The 26,201-nt window shown below is 34.3% G+C and overlaps 1 pseudogene; it reads right to left on the reverse strand.

Moving 5' to 3' along the window:
- Positions 1-406: 406 nt before the first annotated feature.
- LOC131743218 (WD repeat domain phosphoinositide-interacting protein 3 pseudogene) overlaps positions 407-26,201 on the reverse strand; it is a 115,296-nt pseudogene continuing 89,501 nt past the window's right edge.

The following is a 26,201-nucleotide window of genomic DNA, read 5'->3' on the forward strand; positions in this document are numbered from 1 at the left end:
CTGTCACCAAAGACAAAATTCAATTTGTCTCTCCTTTTCTCAAGAGGCCCCTAAGGTTGTACGGAGCCCCAAATGCAAGTGCTAGGATCTGGTAGTACCACTGAAACGAACGTCACAGCTGATCTAAAGGTAATAAGCCAGCAGTCAGGCACGAGATGCTCAGAGCGCCTGGAGCGTCCACAGTACCGTGATGAAGATTCTTTCCTTAATACTGAAGATGGAAAGCCTGGCTTAGGAAAAACAGACAGCCACATACGGCTTTGAGACCAGAGTTCCCGTGCAATCCCTCCAACCCCTTACTTAAGAGGCCCCAGAGCGCAGGCACCAGCCCCAGGAGTTTGAGGGGTCCATTCAGCCCTCTCAGTGGCAATCTGCCGTGGGTATTGATTTTATGCCCAGTGCATAGTCACAGCCTGTCCTAGGTCATTTCTAAAAACTGTACGTAGACGTCCCGCTTGCAATTCCCCTTGGGTTAAACAGGAATTTGTAGTAGCTGTCTCTGCACAAATTGCTATGACAACATTTGGCTCTGTTCCAAAGGCACAAATGCATTAAGAGTCTGAGGGACCCTGATACTTTTAAAAACTCCAGTTGGAAGTGAAGTATTTCGGAAGGAAATTCACTGATGCCAAACTAGACTGTTTATTCCTTTTTTAAAACTTTGGCAGCAAAATATGCAATGTGCCATGGTTATAGGACACACAGATGAGGAAAGCATCTTGATTGAAGTTAATGCAGCAAATATTAGCTGCTTGAAATTCTCTTCATAGTGCTTGGATTAAATGCACTGAAATATCAGTATTTTTAGAAGGGTCCTCTTTGCATATGCGGTTGAAATTCTTGTTCCTTGGTGGTTTAGAGCAATGCAGCTCAGGACACCCTTGTGGGCCGGAATGCCCACTGATGACTTCTTGGTGCTGGCCAGGTCCATGAGTAAGACTGTGGCCTCAGAGCATGCCTGGGAAGGCCAAGGGAGGAAGTTCTTACTATTGGACAGAACACAGGAGATCTTTAGGGTTATAGAAGGTTTCAAAGACCTGCAATTGATGGGAATTGCATGTAAATGTAAACACCTTAATCAGAGTACAAAACAACCACAATTCTAGCTCAGCCTTGACTTATGTAGAAAATTCTATGACAATAAGAGTTTTCTTTTCCAGGTCATCTCAGATCATCACTTTGTTGGGAGGGTTTTTTCCCCACCATCAACTAAAGCTAAATAGTGGCAGCAAAATAATACTTCAACATAGCCAACTTCTCCTTCTAGAAATTCTTGTTCTTTTTCTTTTCATGAATTGGCGTTATAGAATTGGAATCGTTTTCGATCCCACAAGCAAAGAGTCCATGGTCCTGGTTGAAGCCGGCATAGAGCAACCAGTAGCCTTGAGGGTTAGACCTCAGGATGTTCAGGGGGCAGTGACGGGGGGTTCGCCGAACTTCAGTGCTGCTTGCTGCCCAGTAGGTCCTTATAGCCAGTGCGGAGGCTCCATGGTTTCATTTTGCAAGTATTTATTAGATGCAGCTATGCAGAAGCTTCACTCACAGCAATGAACAGGTTCTTCCATAAATCTCCTCATGTGAAAACACAAATATAACACGTTTAGAATAATGTTCTAAGTTGCATGAGTACTATAGGTGTAAGAAGTCTAATGGCACTCTGGCCTTTGGCATTTGGGAAGTGTTCTAGAACAAGGACTCATCTGAGCTAGTTGTGATTATTAGGGGAGAATTAAAAGTTCAGGTCTAGGTGAAATAATGATCACAGACATTATAACAAAGGCATGCAAATACACTGAACAGAAATATAAAAATGCATACAGTTAGTAATTCTGGAATGTTAATTCTGAGGTGTAGTGTAAGAGAACAGGAGGCACATGTGTAAGTCATGAGAAATATGAAAAACTTGAGATGCCCATTTCATGGAACCTATAATTTTTGCTACGGTTCTAGGATATTTTTTAAAACCTTAATATAAGTCAGATTTGTGCTATAAAGATCACATTATAGATATGGTTTGGAGATTGTTGACAAAATACATTAAAATGATGTATAATTAGAAGTCATCACAAAATTTCTGAAGATAAATTGTGAGTACTTGAGATAAATCAATGACATTACATTTTATGCAGTTGCAATAATTCATTTCTCTTTGCCACTGTCCTAACAGAGTTCAACTTTTTGTTCAGGAATCCCCGTTTCCCACATATCCTGTGCACACTGGAGAACACTGACAACATCCCTAGTGGGAGAGAGATGGCAGGGTTCATTGAAATGAACCAGTGCTTTCTATCCCAATGGACAGGCATTGATTAAGTACTGAACATACACAAAATTATTTGCTCATTCTTGCTGGAAATTCTGGAATTGATGAGCTTTTTCTGGAGGCATGTGTGAGAACAACAACTGTTGAAGTCACTACATTTACATATTAACAAATTATCACTGATAATCAGAATCACCAATAGAGTAAAAGCCATGATTTGTCACAACTCTACTTATAATTTAAACCACTTTGTGTTGGGTTTTGGTTACCTTCAACAAAAACAACCTAAATAATATTTGGAGTCATCTAGGTGATTCACAATCATACTTAGACCATTTAGAAGATCTTGTCTCTCCTTGCCCTCTGTAGGTTTTTAAGAATTATTACATTTTATAAAATCTGTGAAATTGAATAAGGCAAGTTTAGGTAGAAAGGGAAGCATTAACTTTCAATGTCCTTGCTTTAGCCTATTTTATCAGACCCTTAAAGTTATTTTTATTTTGTTTTGATGCTGAATTTTATATAGATGTGAAAGCATATTTGTCTGCCAGGGCCTGGTAACTATTTTCGTAGTATTTAATGATATCTAGTCACTTAACAAATAATATTCTCTACATGTTTTATATTGAATATATACATGTGAATGTTAAATGGTAGTTTTTATTTTTCCTATATTCTATCATAAATATTAACAATATATGAACAATAAATGATTTGTATCTGTACTAGCATGAAATATAATTTTTTACTCAAAAACTATGATGTGTGACACATAATTTTAATTGGACCTGTTTAAAAAACAAAAGGAGCTATGGCTTCTTTGTTAGACATTTCACTGTTTTAAAATTTAAAGCAGCTGTTCTTAGCATGGCAAGCAAGAACCAAGACCTCCTCTGACAACAATCTAATATCCAACCTATATATTTTTCCTTTCTTTCTTTTTATACTGTGCAGCTTGTGCAATCTTAACTCCCCAAACAGGGGTCGAACCTGGGCCCTCTGCAGTGAAAGCACTGAGTCCTAACCACAGGACAGCCAGGGAATTCCCATACATTTTTCCTTATTCATTTATGACACTGCTATGCTGTACATAGTTGCATTTTCTTTAAAAGGTGCACACTTATCTCTTTTTGTCCTTTGTGCATCTCTCTGTGTCTGAAAGGTTTTCCTTCCCACCTATTCTCTCTGATGATCTACTTCTCATTTGCCAATCTTAACTAGATTTTACTTCCATGAACCCTCATTTGACTTTCAGAAGTGGCAGAAGTAATACACTTCTTTCTCTAATATTTAATGACATGGTAATTGTACATGAGAAAATAATCTGACCAACAGTATTCCTATAGCACTTTGAGTATATCACCATTATAATGATCTGTATCAGCAGTGGATTTACCATAACCTAAATGAAACTTAAGACTCAGAGTCCCCTCACTTGCATTGGTCCCTTTGAAGTGCCTGTACATGATTTTTTTATTTGTACACTGTAATATTTTTTTAAAAAAGCTCACCCCCCAAATTAAATAAGCTTCCAACCTGGATGTATTCCTCACACTCTCTCATAGTTATCTGCCATTCTAGTCTGAAAGATTTCAGTGACAAGGATCTTGTTTTATGCATGTTTATTTCTTTAGTGATACTCTTTTGTATATAACAGAATCAATAAAGATATGTTGAACAAATAATATCATTGACATGATGGAATTGGGTGTAAAACTGGAAAAAATTATGAGAGAAAGACAGATAAAATTCCTTTACACAAGAAAAAGAAGAAACATTTGATACATTTACCTACCTGATACACCTAGAAGATAGAGTTAGAAAATGCTCATGTTAGCCAATATAGGTAGACAGCCAAGCTGACAACTAAGTTTTTTATTAAAAATTCAGCTTCAAGTTTATGTAACAAGAAAATATGTTTGGTGGGTTAAATTTCTCAGATGTTTTGTTGTGTTTAACAGACAGAATCACTTTTACTATTTTCAAAGTATGGAAAAGACTTCTAAAGAACGTTGGGTTTTTTGCGAGTATACCTTGAGGAAACAAGAAAAAGTGATTTCTCTGACACTACTCCATCAGTATCAATAATCTACTCTGGGTTCACATGTACCTGTATTTGTAGTGGAAGAAAAATTGCTTATAATCAGTTTGTAAATATTTGAGGGTCAATTTCAATTGAACTAGAAATATAATTCAAAGCAAGCAGTAACTGAGAACTTCATATCAACATTTTTATGAGATGTTAAGTAATTTGAACATATACTCTGGAAATGTTTACTCAAATCCCTAATATGCAAAATGAAGTGAATTTAATGATCAGTAATCATATATTCTCTTTATTTCTCTTATCTCCGACTCTTCAGCCATTTCCTCTCTATACACTATCTTATCACATCCTTTATAAGTTTTTCCCTATAAACTAATATAATATATGATTATATTAGTTAAGCTAAAAAGAAACATTAGGATGATTAATATTAATATATTTGAATGAATTATTTTTGATGATGCTTTACACTAAGTATCTGTTTTAAGCTAATAGTTATCACACATTCACATTTTCATTTTGTTTTAAATTCTGCTTAATAATAAGCCATTGACCTTCATTAAAAGGGATCAACCCCAAATTATTTCATTACTTATTAAAATGTCTTAGGTCACCTTAGTAATGACCCACTTTGCACATATATAAATGTGTGTGTGTGTGTGTGTGTGTGTGTGTTTAAACTATTTTCTGAGGTCTTAAACAATTAACTTTCAATGGGAACATAATCTGAATATAAGGGAACAGGTACATTTTACATTATTATTCTCCTCAGTTTAGTATAATATTCCTCACCAGTATTAATTACTTCAATGACCTTCTTAATTTGACCAATTTAACTTTTTTCATTTGTAATTTTGCATAAAAATAGGATAACTAGGCAATGCATGTGCCTAAACAAATTAGATATTTAAATAAAACATTATTCACAATTCATTAGACAAATTTTTTTTATTAATTTTGATCACGCACAGAATAAATTTCAACATTAAACATCATACTTTCTCTTTTTTGATTTAAATTTTTCACAATGTGAAATACAGTCAAATCCATATTAGTGATAAAACATTTATATTGTATTAAAATGTATCATTTCAAATGCTCTGAGTTTGAAAGAAAATAAAATGTACTTGATAAGAACAAGGTAGAACTAATGAGAATTTAAATATCCTTTTGGAATTTTTTAAAATTTGTATACAAACTTGTATGAATTTCATGGTCTCTAGTTAAGTTGTCATAAGTGGTTGATGTCTATTGACCAAGATGACCTTAACATTTTCCTCAGCTTAACTAAACTTTAAAAAATCTCCTTCTGTACTCTAAGCCCCTGACTTCCCTTTTCATAGAACATTTACTTTAGAAAATTCTTAAGTTTTTTCTCTGCCACTTTGAGGTGTAAAATTTTAACTTTTAATTTTATTTTTTAAAAGATTTTATTTTATTATTTATTTATTTATTTTATTATTTATTTTTGGCTGTGTTGGGTCTTAGTTGTGGCACACAGGATCTTTGTTGAGGCATGCAGGATCTTTCATTGCACCTCTTGGGCTCTTTGTTATGGCATGTGGGTTTTCTCTTCTCTAGTTGTGGTGCACAGGTTCCAGGGCACTTGGGCTCTGTAGTTGTGGTGCATGGGTTCCAGAGTATGTGGGCTCTGTAGTTTGTGGCACAAAGGCTCTCTGGTTGAGGTGCATGAGCTCAGTAGTTGTGTTATGCTGGTTTAGTTGCCCTGCAGCATGTGGGATCTTAGTTACTTAACCAAGGATTGAACCCATGTCCCCTGCATGGTAAGGTAGATTCTTTACCACTGCACCACCAGGGAAGTCCCATAAATTTTTTAAAAGCCGGTTTTCAACCCAGGAATATCTTTTTTAAGGACGTAGGAGACATTTTGAAATGTGACCATCAAGGAATGTGACCATCTTATATTCCAATTTCTGGGTGAAGGTAGGTGCCTAACTTCAGTAGTGTAATTGACATGCTTTCCTGAGGCAAGTCTCTTAAAAGGAGAAAGTAGAGTGTTTCCTTTCCACATCAAATTGGGATTATAACATAGACTCTGATATCAAGTTGGGAAAAAATAGGTATACATTCCTCAAATTAATTATAATTATTTGGAAAATTGTGTTTGATGCTTCCCTTATACAAGTAAGGATTGGCATAGAAGTCTCTCATGCCATCAGTCAACAACTATATATTGAGCACTTTCAATGTGTCAGAAATTGATCTTGCAACATATAAGATAGACAAGGTGTTTGCTGTCTTGAAACCAACAATTTTTTTTTTGGAAGCACAACATAAAAAAGTAAATAGTGTTATAAAAAAAAATAAATGAGGTGACAAAATAAATCCTAGAACATTTATTCTAGGTGAAGTAGTCAGGTAAGGTATCCCAACTAGGTGCTATTTGAGTAGAGCTACAAATCTTAGAAGCTGCCAGGCCTTTAAAGATCCTTAAGGAAATATTTCAGCAGGCTTAAATGGAGGAATAGTTGTAAAAGAAGAAGTGGGAGAATGGGGTAGGATGTGAGAGAATCTTACAAGGATTTAAAGACCCTGGAAAACAATAATGAAGCTGATTCCAATAGTTAAGCTTAATAGTTAAGCTTAGATGTGAGTGGAATGGAAAGTCTTACAATGAATTTTCTATAATTAAGGAAATCAATGACTTAATAACTGGGAATGCTGGGGCTCATGAAATGCTTAACAGAAATCTACACTTTCTCAAATATCCCCGAAATATAATGTAAGTCTCTGGTCTGTGTAGGAAGATAATTTATATATTTTTTTACCTCATATAATTTTATAATTTTCTTCTCTAAGCACACAATGCTTTTCCTTTTGGCAAAGTTCAACAGTCATGACTGTGATTTCTTTACATTTCTTGAAAAAATCTGTAAGATGCTGAATTTAAAATTTGACAAGTAACTTCACTTTCACTTTGGGAAATAAATGAATAAAAATGAGTAGCAGTTCTTTTATCCAAAACTGACTAAATAACCAATTGGTTAAAACAAAAATAAGAAAAACAGACAAAGGTATACTAAAGGAAAATATTGGACATGAATTATTTGTAAAGATATATGTACTTGGATATTTTTAAAATTCACTTTTAGATATAGTTTGCTATAGTATACAGGACATTGATTGGAATTCATGATTTGGAATCTTCCTTTTTTCTGTCTAAAAGAACTTGCAACCTTTGCCTAAACTTTCTGAATGTTAGTTTATTCATTGGCATCCAAATCAAAAAGTTAAACTTAGGGTTAACTGCAATAGCATGTGTAGTTTGTTTAGCCCATAGGGCTTAGCAGAATATAACTACTTAGAAAAAATATATAATGTATATAAATAAACAAATATATATACACACATACACACACACACACACAGAGTTCTGGTCCCTCTTTTATTTTGAACTTTATCTAATTCTTTTTTATTTTTCTTCAAGTTGTTAAAAATAGATGTTAATCTAATTAAAATATTTGAGGATTCTCTCTCTTTGTAATTGCTTAAGGTTATATTTAACCATAGTGATTATCCTATCAGGTGTCCAAAGATAAAATCCTGTGTAACATATGAAATACAATAGTTCTTGAGAATCAAAAATGACAGCTAGAAAGTAAATTGAGTAATAATTTGAAAATTATACCAATATAGCCATCCACACCAATGTTATTTTTTCTTATTATTTTCTATTTTAGCTACATGAAATTTAATTTTATAGAACTTTACACATCTGGAAATTATTAGCTTTTATAACCTGTCTTCCTTACCAGACTGTATGTGATCTTAGACAAATGACTATTACATCCATCAACACAAAACTAACACATAATACATGTTCAGCAAATAACTAATAAATAGATTAAAAATATATGTTATAAATAAGACACTTCTTGCTTTCAAGATATCAGTTGGACATAAATGTGATTTAGTACATCATGTTGTCTTTATTACATACTATATATTCTTTTGTTTTTAATTAATTAATTTATTTTTGGTTGCATTGAGTCTTCATTGCTGTGTGCAAGCTTTCTCTAGTTGTGGCGAGTGGGGGCTACTCTTCATTGTGGTGTGCAGGTTTCTCATTAGGTGGCTTCTTTTGTTGCAGAGCATGGGCTCTAGGCACATTGGCTTCAGTTGTTGTGGCACATTGTCTCTAGAGCACAGGCTCAGTAGTAGTGGTGCACAGGCTTAGTTGCTCTGTGGTCATATTGTATATTCTTTAATACAGTAATAGCCTAAACCTAATACCAGAATCTCAATTTAAATATAACTGCTTAACTATAAACATGGACTATATCTACAAAGTCACACAAAGAAATATTCCTAAGTTTAGAAATATTGACATGATACTTCTGGGTGTCAAGAATGATCTATAGAGCAAAGGAAGTCTTTAAAACTCTGATTTCAATGTGATCTAAACAAGTCAGGGAACATTTGTCAGTTTTATTTGAGAATGTATTCCAAACTCCCAGAAAATCACTTGGCACATAGAAATTGTGTTGTATTGGTATGGTGGGGATAATGGCAGCTCCCGGAAGGCTCACTCCAATGAGTAGTTCCCAGAACTGCTGCAGCCAGTGCCCTTGTCCCATGGTGAGCCACAGCCATCACCTCACCTCTGCAGGAGACCCTCCAACACTAGCAGGTTGACCCTGGTTCTACTCCATATCATCTTATCTCTGGGACACAAGGTGTCAGAGCAGCCACTATCTGGAAGATTGCCTGTAGTTGTGGCAGATGGAAAGGAGAACATGGTGAAGAAGGTGTTGGACCTTAAAGCCTCCATCCACAACTGACACTTCTGCTCACTCATTGGTCAAGCTAAATAAAAGAGAAAAAAATAAAGAAGCAAAAAGAACTACAATCCTGCAGTCTGTGGAACAAAAACTATATTCACAGAAAGACAGACAAATTTAAAAGGCAGAAGACTATGTATCAGATGAAGGAACAAGATAAAACCCCAGAAAAACAACTAAATGAAGTGGAAATAGGCAAACTTCCAGAAACATATTCAGAATAATGATAGTGAAGATGATCCAGGACTGCAGAAACAGAATGGAGGCAAAAATAAAGAAGATGTAAGAAATGTCTAACAAAGACCTAAAAGAATTAAAGAACAAACAAACAGAGATGAACAATACAATAAGTGAAAAGAAAAATATACTAGAAGCAATCTGTAGCAGAATAACTGAGGCAGAAGAATGGATAAGTGATCTGGAAGACAGAATGGTGGAAATCCCTGCCATGGAACAGAATAAAGAAAAAAGAATGAAAATAAATGAAGACAGCCTAAGAGACCTCTGGGACAATATTAAACACACTAACATTCACATTATAGGGGTCCCAGAAGGAGAAGAGAAGAGAAAGGACCTGAGAAAATATTTGAAGAGATTATAGTCAAAAACTTCCCTAACATGGAAAAAGAAATAGCCACCCAAGTCCAGGAAGTGCAGAGAGTCCCAGGCAGGATAAACTGAAGGAGAAGCACACTGAGACACATAGTAATCAAATTGATAAAAATTAAAGATGGAGAAAACTTATTAAAAACAACAAGGGAAAAATGACAAATAACATACAAGGGAATCCCAAAAAGGATAATAAATGATTTCTCAGCAGAAATTCTACAAGCCAGAAGGGAGTGGCAAGATAAATTTAAAGTGATGAAACAGAAGAATCTACACCCAAAATTACTGTACCTGGCAAGGATCTCATTCAGATTTTACAGATCAAAAGCGTTACAGAAAAGCAAAAGGTAAAAGAATTAAGCACCACCAAACCATCTCTACAACAAATGCTAAAGGAACTTCTCTAAGTGGGAAACACAGAGAAGAAAAGTACCTACAAAAACAAACCAAAAACAATTAAGAAAATGTTAATAGGAACAGACATATCAATAATTACATTAAATGTGAATGGATTAAATATTCCAACTAAAAGACACAGACTTGCTGAAATGGATACAAAAACAAGACCCATATATATGCTGTCTGCAAGAGACCCACTTCAGTCATAGGGACACATACAGACTGAAAGTGATGGGATGGAAAAGTATATTCCATGCAAAAGCCGGAGTAGCAATATTCATATCAGATAAACTAGACTTTAAAAGAAACACTCTTATGAGAGACAAGGAAGGACACTACATAATGATAAGGCAATCAATCCAGGAAGAATATATGACAATTATAAATATATATGCACACAACATAGGAGCACCTCAATACATAAGGCAAATGCTAGCATCTATAAAAGAGGAAATCGACAGTAACACAATAATAGTGGGGAAATTTAACACCTCACTTACACCAATGGACAGATGATCCACACAAAAAATTAATAAGGAAACACAAACTCTAAATGACACAATAGACCAGATAGATTTATATGATATTTATAGGACATTCCATCTGAAAACAGCAGATTACATTTTCTTTCCAAGTGCACATGGAACATTTTCCATGACAGATCACATCTTGGGTCACAAATCAATTCTCAATAAATTTAAGAAAATTGAAATCATATCAAACATCTTTTCTGATCACAATGCAATGAGATTAGACATAAAATACAGGGAAAAAACTAAAAAAACACATAGAGACTAAACAACGCATTACAAAATAACCAAGAGATCACTGAAAAAAATCAAAGAGAGAATCAAAAAATACCTAGAAACAAAAGACAATGAAAACTCAGTGATACAAAACCTATGGGATGCAGCAAAAGCAGTTCTAGGAGGGAAATATATGGCTATACAATCCTACCTCAAGAAACAGGAAAAAGCAGAAATAAACAAACTAACCTTACACCTAAAGGAACTAGAGAAAGAAGAACAAATAAAACCCAAAGTTAGGAGAAGGAAAGAAATCATGAAGATCAGAGCAAAAATAAAAGAAATACAAACAAGGAAAACAATAGTAAAGATCAATAAAACTAAAAGCAGGTAAACAAAATTGATAAACCTTTAGCCAGATTCATAAAGAAAGAGGAGAGGACACAGATCAACAAAATTAGAAATGAAAAAAAAAAAAAAAAGAAGTTACAACAGACACCACAGAAATACAAAACATCACAAGAGACTACTAGAAGCAAGTATATGCCAATCAAATGGAGAACCTGGAAGATATGGACAAATTCTTAGAAAGGTATAACCTTCCAAACTGAACCAGGAAGAAATAGAAAGTATGAACAGAACAATCACAAGTAATGAAATTGAAACTGTGATCAAAGATCTTCCAACAAACAAAAGTCCAGGATCAGATGGCTTCACAGGTGAATTCTATCAAACATTTAGAAAAGAGCTAACATCTATCCTTCTCAAACTCTTCCAAAAAATTACAGAGGGAGGATCACTCTCAAACTCATGCTATGAGGCCACCATCACCCTGATACCAAAACCAGACAAGGATACTAAAAAAAAAAAAAGGAAATTGCAAAACAATATCACTGATGAATATAGATGCAAAAATCATCAAAAAAGTACCAGCAAACAGAATCTAACAACACATTAAAGGTATCATACACCACGACCAAGTGGAATTTATCACAGGGATGCAAGGATTCTTCAATATATGCAAATCAATCAATGTGATATGCCATATTAACAAATTGAAGAGTAAAACCCATATGATCACCTCAATAGATACAGAAAAAAACTTTGACAAAACTCAACACCCATTTATGAGTTTTTACTCTCCAGAATGTGAGCATAGAGGGAAAGCACCTCAACATAATAAAGGCCATATATGACGAACCCACAGCAAATACCATTCTCAATTGTGAAAAACTGAAAACATTTCCTGTAAGGTCAGAAACAAGACAAGGATATCCACTCTCACCACTCTTATTCAACAAAGTTTTGGAAGTCCTAGCCACAGTAACCAGAGAAGGAAAAGGAATGCAAATTAGAAAAGAAGAGGTAAAACTGTCACTGTTTGCAGATGATGTGACACTATACATAGATAATCCTAAAGATGACACCAGAGAACTACTAGAGCTAATCAATTAGTTTGATAAAGTTGCAGGATACAAAATTAATGCATAGAAATCTTTTGCATTCCTATACACTAATAACAAAACATCAGAAAGAGAAATTAAGGACACAATCCCATTCACCATTGCAACAAAGAGAATAAAATACCTACAAATAAACCTATCTAAGGAGGTAAAAGACCTGTACTCAGAAGACAGTGATGAAAGGAATCAAGGATGACACAAACAGATGGAGATATATACCATGTTATTGGATTGGAAGAATCAATGTTGTGAAAATGCCTAAACTACTCAAAGCAATCTACTGATTCAATGCAATCCCTATCAAATCAACAATGGCGTTTGTTACAAAACTAGAACAAAAAAATCTTAAAATTTGTACAGGGACACAAAAGACCCCGAATACCCAAAGCAACCTTGAGGGGAAAAAACAGAGCGGAAGAATCAGACTCCCTGATTTCAGACCGCACTAGAAAGGTACAATAATCAAGAAAATATGGTAGTGGCACAAAAACAGAAATATACATCAATGGAACAGGATAAAAAACCCAGAGATAAACCCGCAGACTTATGGTCAACTAACCTATGACAAAGGAGGCAAGGATATACAATGGAGAAAAGACAGTCTCTTCAATAAGTGGTGCTGGGAAAACCAGACAACTACATGTAAAAGAATGAAGTTAGAGCACTCCTTAACACCATACACAAAAATAAACTAAAAATGGATTAAAGACCTAAATGTAAGTCTAGACACTATAAAACTCTTAGAGGAGAACATAGGAAAAACAATCTTTGACATAAACCACAGCAAGATCCTTTTTGACCCACCTCCTAGAGTAATGAAAATAAAAAGACAAATAAAAAAATGGGACCTAATTAAACTTAAAAGCTTTTGTACAGAAAAGAAAAAACATGAAAAGATGAAAAGACCACCCTCAGAATGGGAGAGAATATTGGCAAAAAAATCAACAGACAAAGGATTAATCTCCAAAATACATAAAGAGCTCATGCAGCTCAATATTAAAAAAAAAAAAAAACAACAAAAAACCCAATCCAAAAATGGGCAGAAGACCTAAATAGACATTTCTCCAAAGAAGACATACAGATGCCCAACAAACACATGAAAAGATGCTCAACATCACTAATTGTTAGAGAAATGCAAATCAAAACTACAGTGAGGTGTCACCTTACAGCAGTTAGAATGGGCATCATCAGAAAATCTACAAACAATAACTGTTGGAATGGGTGTGGAGAAAAGGCAACCCACTTGCACTGTTGGTGGGAATGTAAATTGATACATCCACTATGGAAAACAATATAGAAGTTCCTTAAAAAACTAAAAGTAGAATTACCATATGACCCAGCAATCCCACTATGGGGCATCTATCCAGAGAAAACCATAATTCAAAAAGACACATGCACCCCAATGTTCATTGCAGCACCATTTACAATAGCCATGTCCTGTAAGCAACCTAAATGCCTATTGACAGACAAATGGATGAAGAAGATGGGGTACATATATACAATAGAATATTACTCAGCCATTAAAAAGAATGAAATTGGGTCATTTGTAGAGATGTGGATGTATCTAGAGACTGTCATACAGAGTGAATTAAGTCAAAAAGAGATAAACAAATATCGTATATTAACACATATATGTGGAATCTAGAAAAATGGTACAGATGAACCAGTTAGCAAGGCAGAAATAGAGACACAGATATAGAGAAGAAACATATGGACACCAAGGGAGAAAAGCAAGGGAGTGGGTGGTGGGATGAATTGGGAGATTGAAGTTTATATATATACACTAATATTCATGAAATAGATAACTATTAAGAACCTGCTGTATAAAAAAAAGTAAAAAATAAAAGTGAAAAAAATAGGTTTTGTTGTATTGATTTTAATATGTTTTTTTATGTTGAATATGTGTTGAATTAATGAATGGATTAAATATCTCCTATATAAGACATTTGCATGTGACATGAATCTCAACTTATCATAATTTTATGGATATATTTAATAAACAAATTTCAATATACCTATTATAATTTTAAATTGATATCACTGTGAAACTCCTAATACAACTACACAAAAATATAATTTCATATCATGCTGCCCTTCAACCAATTTTTGAAAAACAGAGAGAAAAAAACAAACTGATGAAGCAATATTTGGAATTGTTTTGAATACCTTTTTTAAAAAATTAGAAATAATCATAGAGATGGAGTATAAAGCATTTAATCCCTGAGTCATAATTCAGTGTATTTATATCAAGGATTTAAGCAGATTTAGAATAGTATATTACATACTTGCACTTTCAGTTGGAAGTGACAAAAACTCATCTCAAACTGGCTCATGTACTAGAAGGACAACTCTGACTTGAAGTAAGCTGGTCCATGTACTCAAATTTTATCATCAGGGCATAGTTTGTCTTGGTTTTGTCTTAGTCTGTGTGGATCTCATTGTTAGTTTCTTTCTTTTTATGGGAAAAATGCATTTTGAAGCTTACAACCTCTCAAAAATGTAACGCCCCCTTGTGTCTATGTGTCCTAAAATAAGCTATTGGTTTCCTAATGTGTTATTCTAATAAGAGTCATTGGTTTGGGTCTCCCTAGACAGGCTTGAGTCAAAAGCAATCTCTGAATGATTCAATGTGGCAGGAGCAATAGGATACCTTGACTAAGATTTCTGCTTGCTCCTGTGTCCTGCTGGTAGATTCCTACCTGCATAAATTACATGAATTCAGAAAGGGGGAATAAACGTCTCTCTAAGGAGATACTATTGGGTTCTTACCAGACCAAGGAAGTGAATACACATCTGATGGAGAGTAAAATAGAATAGATATACATTACAAGGGATAACAAGTCATGCTCTCAATTTTCATGTTTAAAGAAATTCATAAAGTGGAAACTCTTTGAGGAATGACATGGCAAGGCACTTGAGGTGGGCTCACATCAATGGAGAAGTTGGTCAAAAGTAGGCATGCTATCTGGAACAACACTGTTGCTAGTGTTCCTTAGATTACTTTCTTGAAAAAACCCAAAATTCCTCCTATAATATGAGCATTGTTATAATAAATATGTATAAAATAAAAACTCTCCTTCTCCACACACCAAAATATCTGTAGAAACTGCAGGCACAAGTTCATTGACTTGACAAGTATTTACCATGTTTCTATGGTACTCCAGGCATTCTGATGGGCAGTAGGATAATAAAAATAATAATACAATAACAACACAGAAATTTCTGTTGACTGCAAAGATTCTTCATTCTAGCAGAAGAGATAGACAACATTAAGCAAAAGACTGTGGAGCGCGCCATGCCCGTTAAGGGTATTCGGCCTGGAGGAAAATGACCAATTGAGCACAGGCTCCCAAAATAGAGGCAGGCATTCATGCATGCCTCAATAAGGTTGAGCCAACGCTCTTGGGACTTCTCCACCCACGTTTTCCCCGAGGTGATCAGTGCATGACAGGTGCAGGTGAAGCCCATTCTGGACAGATGAAAGCCCCCTTTTTGCTAATGTTTATCACAAAGTCAAGAACAATATGCCCAGTCATAACAGAAACTTTGGGTGCAAACAGAGAAGGCAAAAATATTGTTATCAAGAAGTTAGCAGGATGAAGGACAGACTGTTCCCACGAGAAAGAAACTAACCTAATCTTAAACAGAACCTAGTATGCTTTAACTCCCTGAACTCCCTGGATCTGCATTTTATAAAAGCTGTGCATATAAACAATAAAATTGACAGTTGTTTGCAATGGCTCCTGGTGTCCCTCCCGTCCTTACTCTTTCCTCTTAAACTTTTTCCTCATCCCCTTGCCGCCTGAATTCGAGCCCTCGGTCATGCTGGCAGAGACAAAGATGGAAAAAAGCTCTTACCTTTTCAGTGTGGAACTGAAGGTGCACATAGGATTACTGACAAAATGGAGAATGGGTAGAAGTCATATTTGATACACAATGGCTGAAGACTACCACACATTCTGGGATCAAACAAACTCTACATAAGTAAGAACCAAAATAAAGGAAAAATGAAAAACTTATATTGTATCCAGAACAACAGTACAGTAATGAGTAATGAGTAAACAGTAAACAGTAATGAGTTAGTGGAGAAGAACTTGAAAGAGAAAAAGCTTATTGCAATTTATGAGCAGAGTTTACACCAGTGCAATTCAGTTTGCATAGCTGTTATTGTAAATGATGTATGAGATAAGCTATTATAAATTCGGAGAAAAAAACTCCACAAAACTTCTGCTTAAAAGATAATACTACCTAAAATAAATTATATAACATCTATTAAAATTAAAATCAATCTCCATCTCTCTCTCTAATTTCTTTCTACATTTTTTCAAATGATTTTTACTAACATTAGAACCTACCACATGTTATATTTACTAGATCTATTTGTCAGTCTTCATATGTACTGTTAAAAATAAACTGAGGTACATTAAAAAATTTAAGAGTCTATTTGAGCAAAAATTTATTTGAATAGGGCAGCACAAAACAAGAAGTGGTTAGGGGCTTCCCTGGTGGCACAGAGGTTGAGAATCTGCTTGCTAATGCAGGGGACATGGGTTCGAGCCCTGATGTGGGAGGATCCCACATGCCGTGGAGCAACTGGGCCCGTGAGCCACAATTACTGAGCCTACTCATCTGGAGCCTGTGCTCCACAGCAAGAGAGGCCATGATAGTGAGAGGCCCGAACACCATGATGAAGAGTGGCCCCCCGTTTGCCACAGCTAGAGAAAGACCTCGCACAGAAATGAACACCCCATACAGCAAAAATAAATAAATTAATTAATAAACTCCTACCCCCAACATCTTCTTTAAAACCAAACCCAAAAAAAGTGGTTAGAAACACTCCCAAACAGCAGCTCAGGAAAGGATTTCTATAGAGAAAAGGCAGAAGAAAAGCAAGGAAATTATTGAGTGGTTATAGCTTAAAATCTAATTGGCTCTTTGTGATTGGTGGTCCTTAGGTTTTGATTTGGTAACCTTGAGGCATTTACTGGTTTAGATTTTGGTTTGCTTATGTAGACTGCCACTCCATTGGAGCCACCTTAGTCTAATGGCCTTGTTAAATAAATTTAACACTACTCACATGATATGTAAATAATTAAGGGGATTGTTATCATTCAAATGATATTGATAAAGGTGTGGATTAGGAATAGCAATATGTGGTATTGAAAGTAACAAACATAGAAAAGTAGAAAATCTGGTTAAGAGCTCAGAAAAAACATGAGTGATTAATTCTGAAGTATGCCTTGAGTTAAACTTATACAGGCTTCAGTGTGTGGAGAATCTGGAACTTGGATTGCAGTACCATTATAAACGTTAGTAATGTGAAAACCACTACAAACCAAATCGCAGGCAACTAAAACCACAAGTTTGGAAGTAAAATAGAGAAGAGAAATGTCCCCTTGCATCCCTCTAATACACCTATAGAAAAATAGATTTTGTCCTAAAAAGTGATTCACCCTCTAAAAGGAAGAAAAGAGAGGGGAGAATAATAAAAGTTTAATGAGTCATTGTGGGCTCTAATGGTGATAATTAACTGAACTCATTTTTAAAGAATTTAATTTTTATTATAGTATATTTTAAAGTTGGTGCTATTAAATCATTTAATAACTTTTAAAATTTATTTTTCCTCTATTATATTTTTTAAATGTTAGTAACTATCATAGTTACTGTTCATTCAAACACAGAACTCCTTCCTTGCTTGGTAGTCAGAATGGACTGCTCAGCTATCTTGAAGGGCTCATTACATCTCTACTTTTTACCTTACATATACCAACCACAGAGAGGCCTAAAGGGATTATGAGTTCATTCACACAAATCATTCAAGTAGTCAAAAATCTCTGTGAATGTCTTTTGTCAGAGAGAATCATTCTGTAACTGTAAAAGTACAACATATTCTTCGTTAATCTTTCCATTGGCTTTCTTTTATTGCTTCTGATGAGGTGAACATGCAGCACTTCACTCTCAAATTACCCATGCATTCTACAACACTAAGTTTAAAAAAAAAAAAAAATAGAGAGAGAACTGCATATGTTCCAAGTACCTCAGCCTGTAAAAACTGTATTAATGTGATGGGTCATACATATTAGAATTTATTCTATTAATTATTTAATATTTCTTTAGAGGAATAACAAATTACAAATACTGAGCAGCTCTGGGAACTGAAATAGAGGAGAAAAAACTTGTAAGATGGTTTTTAATTTGAACGTATCTCATACTTAAAGGATGAAGAGAAAAGATTTTGATCATGATGAAAATCCCTGACTAGAAATTGTATTTTGCTTTGACAGAGCAAAACACTTCTGTGGACACAGATATATTTGACAGACATACTGCAGAATGATTAAAGCTCTTAGAGTCATTTTTTATGATTTGCTTTATAAAATATTTTTCAATAAATTTTTTTTAATATATATTTTTTACTTTGAAAACCATTTTCACCTAACCCACCACTTATACTATTGTAGGGGATAATTTCAGAATATCTAAAAACATCATAATTTAACCAGGATAATTGTTAATTTCTCTGAATAATCTTTGGTAGAGATATTGTCATGTCAGTAACTTGTTTCCTTAGTTTTTGTTCCATCTGTCTTTTAAGCTTGTATGTCACAATCCCGATGCATTTATTTTAGTAGGAAAAATTTCTTTTTATCTTAGAGTATAGTTTCTATGTAATAAAAGAAATATGTAAGTAAACATATAAGATATAATCTGAGGAATGTTCAAAACATACTTATTATAAGTATTCATTTATGTAGAAATAAAAAATACATAATATTTTTTTCCGTAATTTACTGAGATTTATTCTTGTTTTTGAACAGAATTGCAACCAGAGCAGAGGAAACCCCTCACATTTAGGTAATCTCATTCAATGTTATATTTCTGATGTAGGAACAAATAAAAATTAAAAATAGGAGGCTTAATTTTCCCTGTTGAAAAGAAGGAAAGAGGTTAGAAAATTTACAATTGCAAGTACTTTCTTCTCTCTTTAAAATATATGTAAATCTTTTTGAAAACCAGATAGACCTTTGTCATCTTTATGACCCAGTGATGGCTTTTTCAAGGACTCAGGAACCTTCTCATTGAAATGTAAACATCAAGGAAGATGGAACCCCTACCTCCCAGTTTCTCTATCTTCCACCTTAAAGTTATACAAAATTTATTATTCCTCTGGGCAAGCCAATTAGCTAACACAGAGGGTAATCCCTTCTACCACATGAATCTAGGATGAAACTATGTGTGAAGAATGATGCTGTTAAACCCTCTTAGTTGAAGACTAGTTATTTTTTATCTTGAGAACATCTTCTTGGCTCTATAAATGGTGAGATTTCTTTCTAATTTTGCAGTCTCTTAGTGACTTGCCTGTGATGTGCATCACATGGTGGTTTAATGCTTTTTTCAATACAATTTTCTTTGTTTACTATCTTTACAGAGAGGTTTTCTTGGTTGGAAGAAGATATGGTTTTTAATTATATTTCCTCAGCACAGGTCATTCTTAGAAATCTTTGTCTCTTGTTGTCATGATTTGCTCCAGAATCAAAAGATATAAAGAGATCTGTGTGGTTAAACATTTTAACTAAATTTTTCTTAACATTTATGGAAACAGTAGTATTGAAAAGTTTATGTATCAGGAAATATTTTATAGAACCACTGAAATAGATTTTAGCCTGTAAGATTGCCAGTCATTTATGGAAGACTATTTTTAGAGCAGTTTTGGTTTTAAAGCAAATTAAGAGAAAGTTACAATAATTTCCCATATACCTTCTGCCACTACCCATGTATAGCCTCCACCATTAATAACATCATTCACTGAAAATATGATTTTTTTTAACTAAACATGGACAAATGTTGATACATCATAACCACCCAAAGTTCATAATTAACCTTAGGTCTCAATCTTGGTGCTGAATATTCTATGAGTTTGGACAAATGTATGTAAAATTATTTCATTCATTTGTTTTTACTTCAATATCTTTTATTATTTTATTGGAGTATAGTTGTTTTATGATGGTGTGTTAGTTTCTACTGTACAGCGAAGTGGAGTTCTCTGTGTTATACAACAGGTTGTCATTCGTTATCTATTTTATACATATTATTTAGTGTATATATGTCAATCCAATCTCCCAACTCATTATGACCATATGTTTGTTCTCTATGTCTGTGTCTCTATTTTTTCCTTGAAACAGGTACTTCTGTACCATTTTTCTAGATTCCATATATATGTGTTAATGTATGATATTTGTTTTGCTCTTTGTAACTTACTTCACTCTGTATGACAGTCTCTAGGTCCATTCACGTCTCTACAAATTACCCAATTTCATTAATTTATGGCTGAGTAATATGCCATTGTATACAAATATCACATCTTCTTTATCCATTCATCTGCCAATGGACATTTAGGTTGCTTCAATGACCTGGCTACTGTAAATAGTGCTGTAATGATCACTGGGGTGCTTGAGTATTTTTCAGTTATGGTTTTCTCTGAGTATATGCCCAGAAGTGTGATTGCTGGGTCATATGGTAGTTCTATTATTTTGTTTTTTAAGGAACCTACAAACTGTTCTCCACAGTGGCTGTATCAATTTACCTTACCACCAACAGTGTAAGAGGGTGCCCTTTTCTCCACAAACCTCTCCAACATTTATTATTTATAGAATTTTTGATGATGACCTTTCTGACCAGTGTGAGGTGATACCTCATTGTATTTTTGATTTTCATTTCTCTAATGATTAGTGATGTCGAGCATCTTTTCATGTGCCTCTTTGCCATCTGTATGTCTTCTTTGGAGAAACGTCTATTTAGGTCTTCTGCCCATTTTTTGATTGGGTTGTGAGTTTTTTTGACATTGAGCTGCATGAGGTGTTTGTATATTTTGGAGGTTAACCCTTTGTCCACTGATTTATTTGAAATTATTTTCTCCCATTCTGAGGGTTATCTTTTCATCTTGTTTATGGTTTCCTTTGCAGTGCAGAAGCTTTGAATTTTCATTAGATCTCATTTGCTTCTTTTTCTTTTTCTTTCCATTATTCTAGAAGGTGGGTCAAAAAAGATCTTTCTTTGATTTATGTCAGAGAATGATCTTCCTATATTTTCCTCTAAGAGTTTGATAGTGTCTGGTCTTACATTTAGGTATTTAATCCATTTTGAGTTTAGTTTTGTGTACGGTGTTAGGGAGTGTTCTCATTTCATTCTTTTACATGTTTCTGTCCAGTTTTTCCAGCTCCATTTATTGAAGAGACTGTCTTTTCTCCATTGTATATCCTTGCCTCCTTTGTCATCGATTAGTTGACCATAGGTGTTTAGGTTTATCTCTAGGCTTTCTATTCTGTTCCATTTATGTATATTTCTGCTTTTGTGTCAGTATCATACTGTCTTGATGACTGTAGCTTTGTAGTATAGTCTCAAATCAGGCAACCTGATTTCTCCAGCTCCATTTTTTTCTATTTCAAGATTGCTTAGGCTATTCAGATCTTTTGTGTTTCCATACAAATTGTAAAATGTTTTGTTCTAATTCTGTGAAAAATGCCATTGGTAATTTGATAGGGATTTCATTGAATCTGTGGATTGCTTTGGGGAGTACAGTTATTTTCACAATACTGATTCTTCCAATCCTAGAACACCGTATATCTATCCATCTGTTTATGTCATCTTTGATTACTTTCATTAGTGTTTTATAGTTTTGTGAGTACAGGTCATTTACCTCCTTAGGTAGTATAATTTGTAGGTATTTTCTTTTTTTGTTGTTGCATTGGTGAATGTGATTGTTTCCTCAATATCTTTTTCTGATCTTCCATTGTTAGTGTATAGGAGTGCAAGGGATTTCTGTGCATTAATTTTGTATGCTGCAACTTTACCAAATTAATTGATTAGCTCTAGTAGTTTTCTGGTGGCAACTTTAGGATTTTCTATGTATATTATCATGTCATCTGCAAACAGTGATGTTTAGTTCTTCCTTTCCAATGTGTATTCATTTTATTTGTTTTTCTTCTCTGGTTGCTGTGGCTAGGCCTTCCAAAACTATGTTGAATAAGAGTGGCAAGAGTGGACATCCTTGTCTTTTTCCTGAGCTTAGTGGAAATGCTTTCAGTTTTTCACCATTTAATATGATGTTTGCTGTGTGTTTGTCATATATGGCCTTTATTATGTTGAGGTAGGCTCCCTCTATGTGCATTTTCTAGAGAGTTTTTATCATAAATTCATGTTGAATTTTGTCAAAAGCTTTTTCTGCATCTATTGAGATAATCATATGTTTTTTATTCCTTAATTTGTTAATATGGTGGATCATATTGATATGCATATATTGAAGAATCCTTGGATCCCTGTGATAAATCCCCCTTGATCATGGTCCATGATCCTTTTAATGTTGTGTTTGATTCTGTTTGCTAGTATTTTGTTGAGGATTTTTTCATTTTTCTTTTTTGATGATATATTTGTCTGGTTTTAGTATCATGGTGATTGTGGCCTCATAGAATGAGTTTGGGAGTGTTCCTCCCTCTGCAATTCTTTGGAAGAGTTTGAGAATGAAAGGTGTTAGCTCTTCTCTAAATGTTTGATAGAATTCACCTGTGCAGCCATCTTGTCCTGAACTTTTGTTTGTTGGAAGATTTTTAATAAAAATTTCAATTTCATTACTTTTGATTGGTCTGTTTATATTTTCTACTTCTTCCTGGTTCAGTCTTGGAAGGTAATACCCTTCTAGTAATGTATCCATTACTTCCAGATTGTCCTTTTATTGGCATATAGTTGCTTATAGTTGTCTCTTATGATCCTTTGTATTTCTGTGGTGTCCACTGTAATTTCCCCTTTTTCAATTCAATTTTATTGATGTGAGTCCTCTCCCTGTTTTTCTTGAAGAGTCTAGCTAAAGGTTTATCAATTTTCTTTACATTCTCAAAGAAACAGATTTTAGTTTTATTGATTTTTGCTATTGCTTTCTTCTTTTCTATTTCATTTATTTCTGTTCTGATCATTATGATTTCTTTTCTTCTACTAACTTTAGGGATTTTTGTTCTTCTTTCTCTAGTTCTTTTCTGTGTAAGGTTAGACTGTTTATTAGAAATTTGTCTTGTTTCTTGAGGTAGCATTGTGTTGCTATAAAATTCCCTCTTAGAACTGCTTTTGCTGAATCATATAGCTTTGGGGTCATTGTGTTTTCACTGTTATTTGCTCTAGATATTTTTTTGATTTCCTCTTTGACTCTTCAGTGATCTCTTGGTTATTTAGTATCACATTGGTTAACCTCCATATATTTGTGTTTATTACAGTTTGTTTTTTTTTTTCCTGTGATTGATATCTCCTCTCATGATGTGTGGTCAGAAAAGGTGCTTGATATGATTTCAAATTTCTTAAATTTACCAAGGCTTGATTGGTGACCCAAGATGTGATCTATCTTGGAGAATGTTCCATGTGCACTTGAGAAAAAAGTGTGTTCTTCTGCTTTTAGGTGGAATGTCCTATAGTATATCAATTAAGTGTATCTAGTCTTTTGTGTCATTTAAACACTGTGTTTCCTTATTTATTTTCTGTCTGGATGATCTGTCCATTGGTGCAAGTGGGGTGTTAAAGTCTCCCACTATTATTGTGTTACTGTCAATTTCACCTTTTATGGCTGTTAGCATTTACCTTATGCATTGAGGTGTTCCTATGTCAGGTGCATAAATATTTATAATTGCTATGGTTTTCTCTTGGTTTGATCTCTTGATCATTATGTAGTGTCCTTACTTTTCTCTTGTAACATTCTTTCTTTTAAAGTCTAGTTTATCTGATATGAGTATTGCTACTCTGGCTTTCTTTTGATTTCCATTTGCATGGAACATCTTTTTCCATCCACTCACTTTCAGTCCATATGTGTCCCTAGGTCTGAAGTGTTCTTTTGTAGATAACATATATATGGGCTTTGTTTTTGTATCCATTCAGCCAGTCTATGTCTTTTGGTTGGAGTATTTAATCCATTCACTTTTAGGGTAATTATTAATACATATGTTCCTATTACCATTTTATTAATTGTTTTGTGTTTGTTGGTAATTTTTTCTCTGTGTTTCCTGCTTAGAGAAGTTCCTTTAACATTTGATGTAGAGCTGTTTTGGTGATGCTGAATTCTCTTATTTTTACTTGTCTGTAAATCTTTTGATTTCTCCATCAAATCTGAATGAGATCTTTGCTGGGTAAGGTAATCTTGGTTGTAGATTTTTCCTTTTCATCACTTTAAATATATCCTGCCACTCCCTTCTGGCCTACAGAGTTTCTACTGAAGGATCAACTGATAACCTTATGGGGATTCCTATATATATATATACCATATATATATATGAGATAATGCCATTTGCAGCAACATGGCTGGACCTGGAGATTATCTTACTAAGTGAAGTAAGCCAAACAGAGAAAGACAAATATCATATGATATCACGTATATGTGGAACCTTAGGAAATGATACAAATGAACTTATTTACAAAACAGAAGTAGACTGGCAGACATAGAAACAAATTTATGGTTACCAAAGGGGAGGGAGAGAGAGGAGTAAATTAGGAGTTTGGCATTAAAATATACACACTACTGTAGGATGGGAATAAAACACAGACCTACTAGAGCATGGACTTGAGGATATGGGGAGGGGGAAAGGTAAGCTGTGACGATGTGAGAGAGTGGCAGGGACATATACACACTACCAAATGTAAATTAGATAGCTAGTGGGAAGCTGCAGCATAGCACAGGGAGTTCACCTCTGTGCTGTGTGACCACCTAGAGAGATGGGATAGGGAGGGTGGGAGGGAGGGTGACACAAGAGGGAAGAGTTATGGGAACATATGTATATGTATAACTGATTCACTTTGTTGTAAAGGAGAAACTAACACACTATTGTAAAACAGTTATACTCAAATAAAGGTGTTAAAAAAAATATACACACTACTCTCTTGTAATGACCTATAATGGAAGAAAATGTAAGAAAGAATATATGATATCACTTATGTGTGGAATCTAAATAAAAGATACAAGTTAGGGCCTCCCTGGTGGTGCAGTGCTTGAGAGTCTGCCTGCCGATGCAGGGGACATGGGTTCGTGCCCTTGTCTGGGAAGATCCCACATGCCGTGGAGTGGCTGGGCCCATGAGCCATAGTTGATGAGCCAGCGCGTCCGGAGCCTGTGCTCCGCAACAGGATAGACCACAACAATTTGAGGCCCGCGTACCACAAACAAACAAACAAACAAACAAACAAACAAAAACAAGTTAACTTATTTACAGAATAGAAACAGATTTACAAACCTATCACACAAACTTATGGTTACAAAAGGGGGAAGAAGAGGGGAGAGATAAATGAGGAATTTGTGATTAATAGATACACACTACTATATACAAAATAAACAACAAGCACCTACTGTATAGCACAGGGAACTATACTCAACATCTTGTAATAACCTATAATGGAAAAGAATCTGAAAAAGCATACCTTGTACACCTGTACTATGCTGTACACTTGAAACATTGTAAATCAACTATACCTCAATAAAATAAAATTTTAAAAATATATATATGGTATTAATTCTGATGAAATATAGTTGACTTACAATGTTGTGTTAGTTTATAAAATTATAATAATAAAAATTGAATTTAAAAAATTAAAATAAATAACCCAGAAGTATCAAATAAATACCCCGTATCTTATTTTTATAGCTCTGTTCTCTATTTTAATTCATATAGCAGTACTGTTTTTTTTTTAAATTAATTTGGACCTACTTTAACAAAGAAGTACCTAATTGTACAACTATGCCTTTATTATATAGATATAATTTGAAATAAGAAATGCTCGCTCTTCAAAAGGCAAGTAGGAAATGAAAACACATCTCCCTCTAACAGTTTGTTTATAATGGAAAAAAAG

This window comes from Kogia breviceps, chromosome 16 (assembly GCF_026419965.1).
Source record: "Kogia breviceps isolate mKogBre1 chromosome 16, mKogBre1 haplotype 1, whole genome shotgun sequence".
In the NCBI taxonomy this organism is placed as follows: domain Eukaryota; kingdom Metazoa; phylum Chordata; class Mammalia; order Artiodactyla; family Physeteridae; genus Kogia; species Kogia breviceps.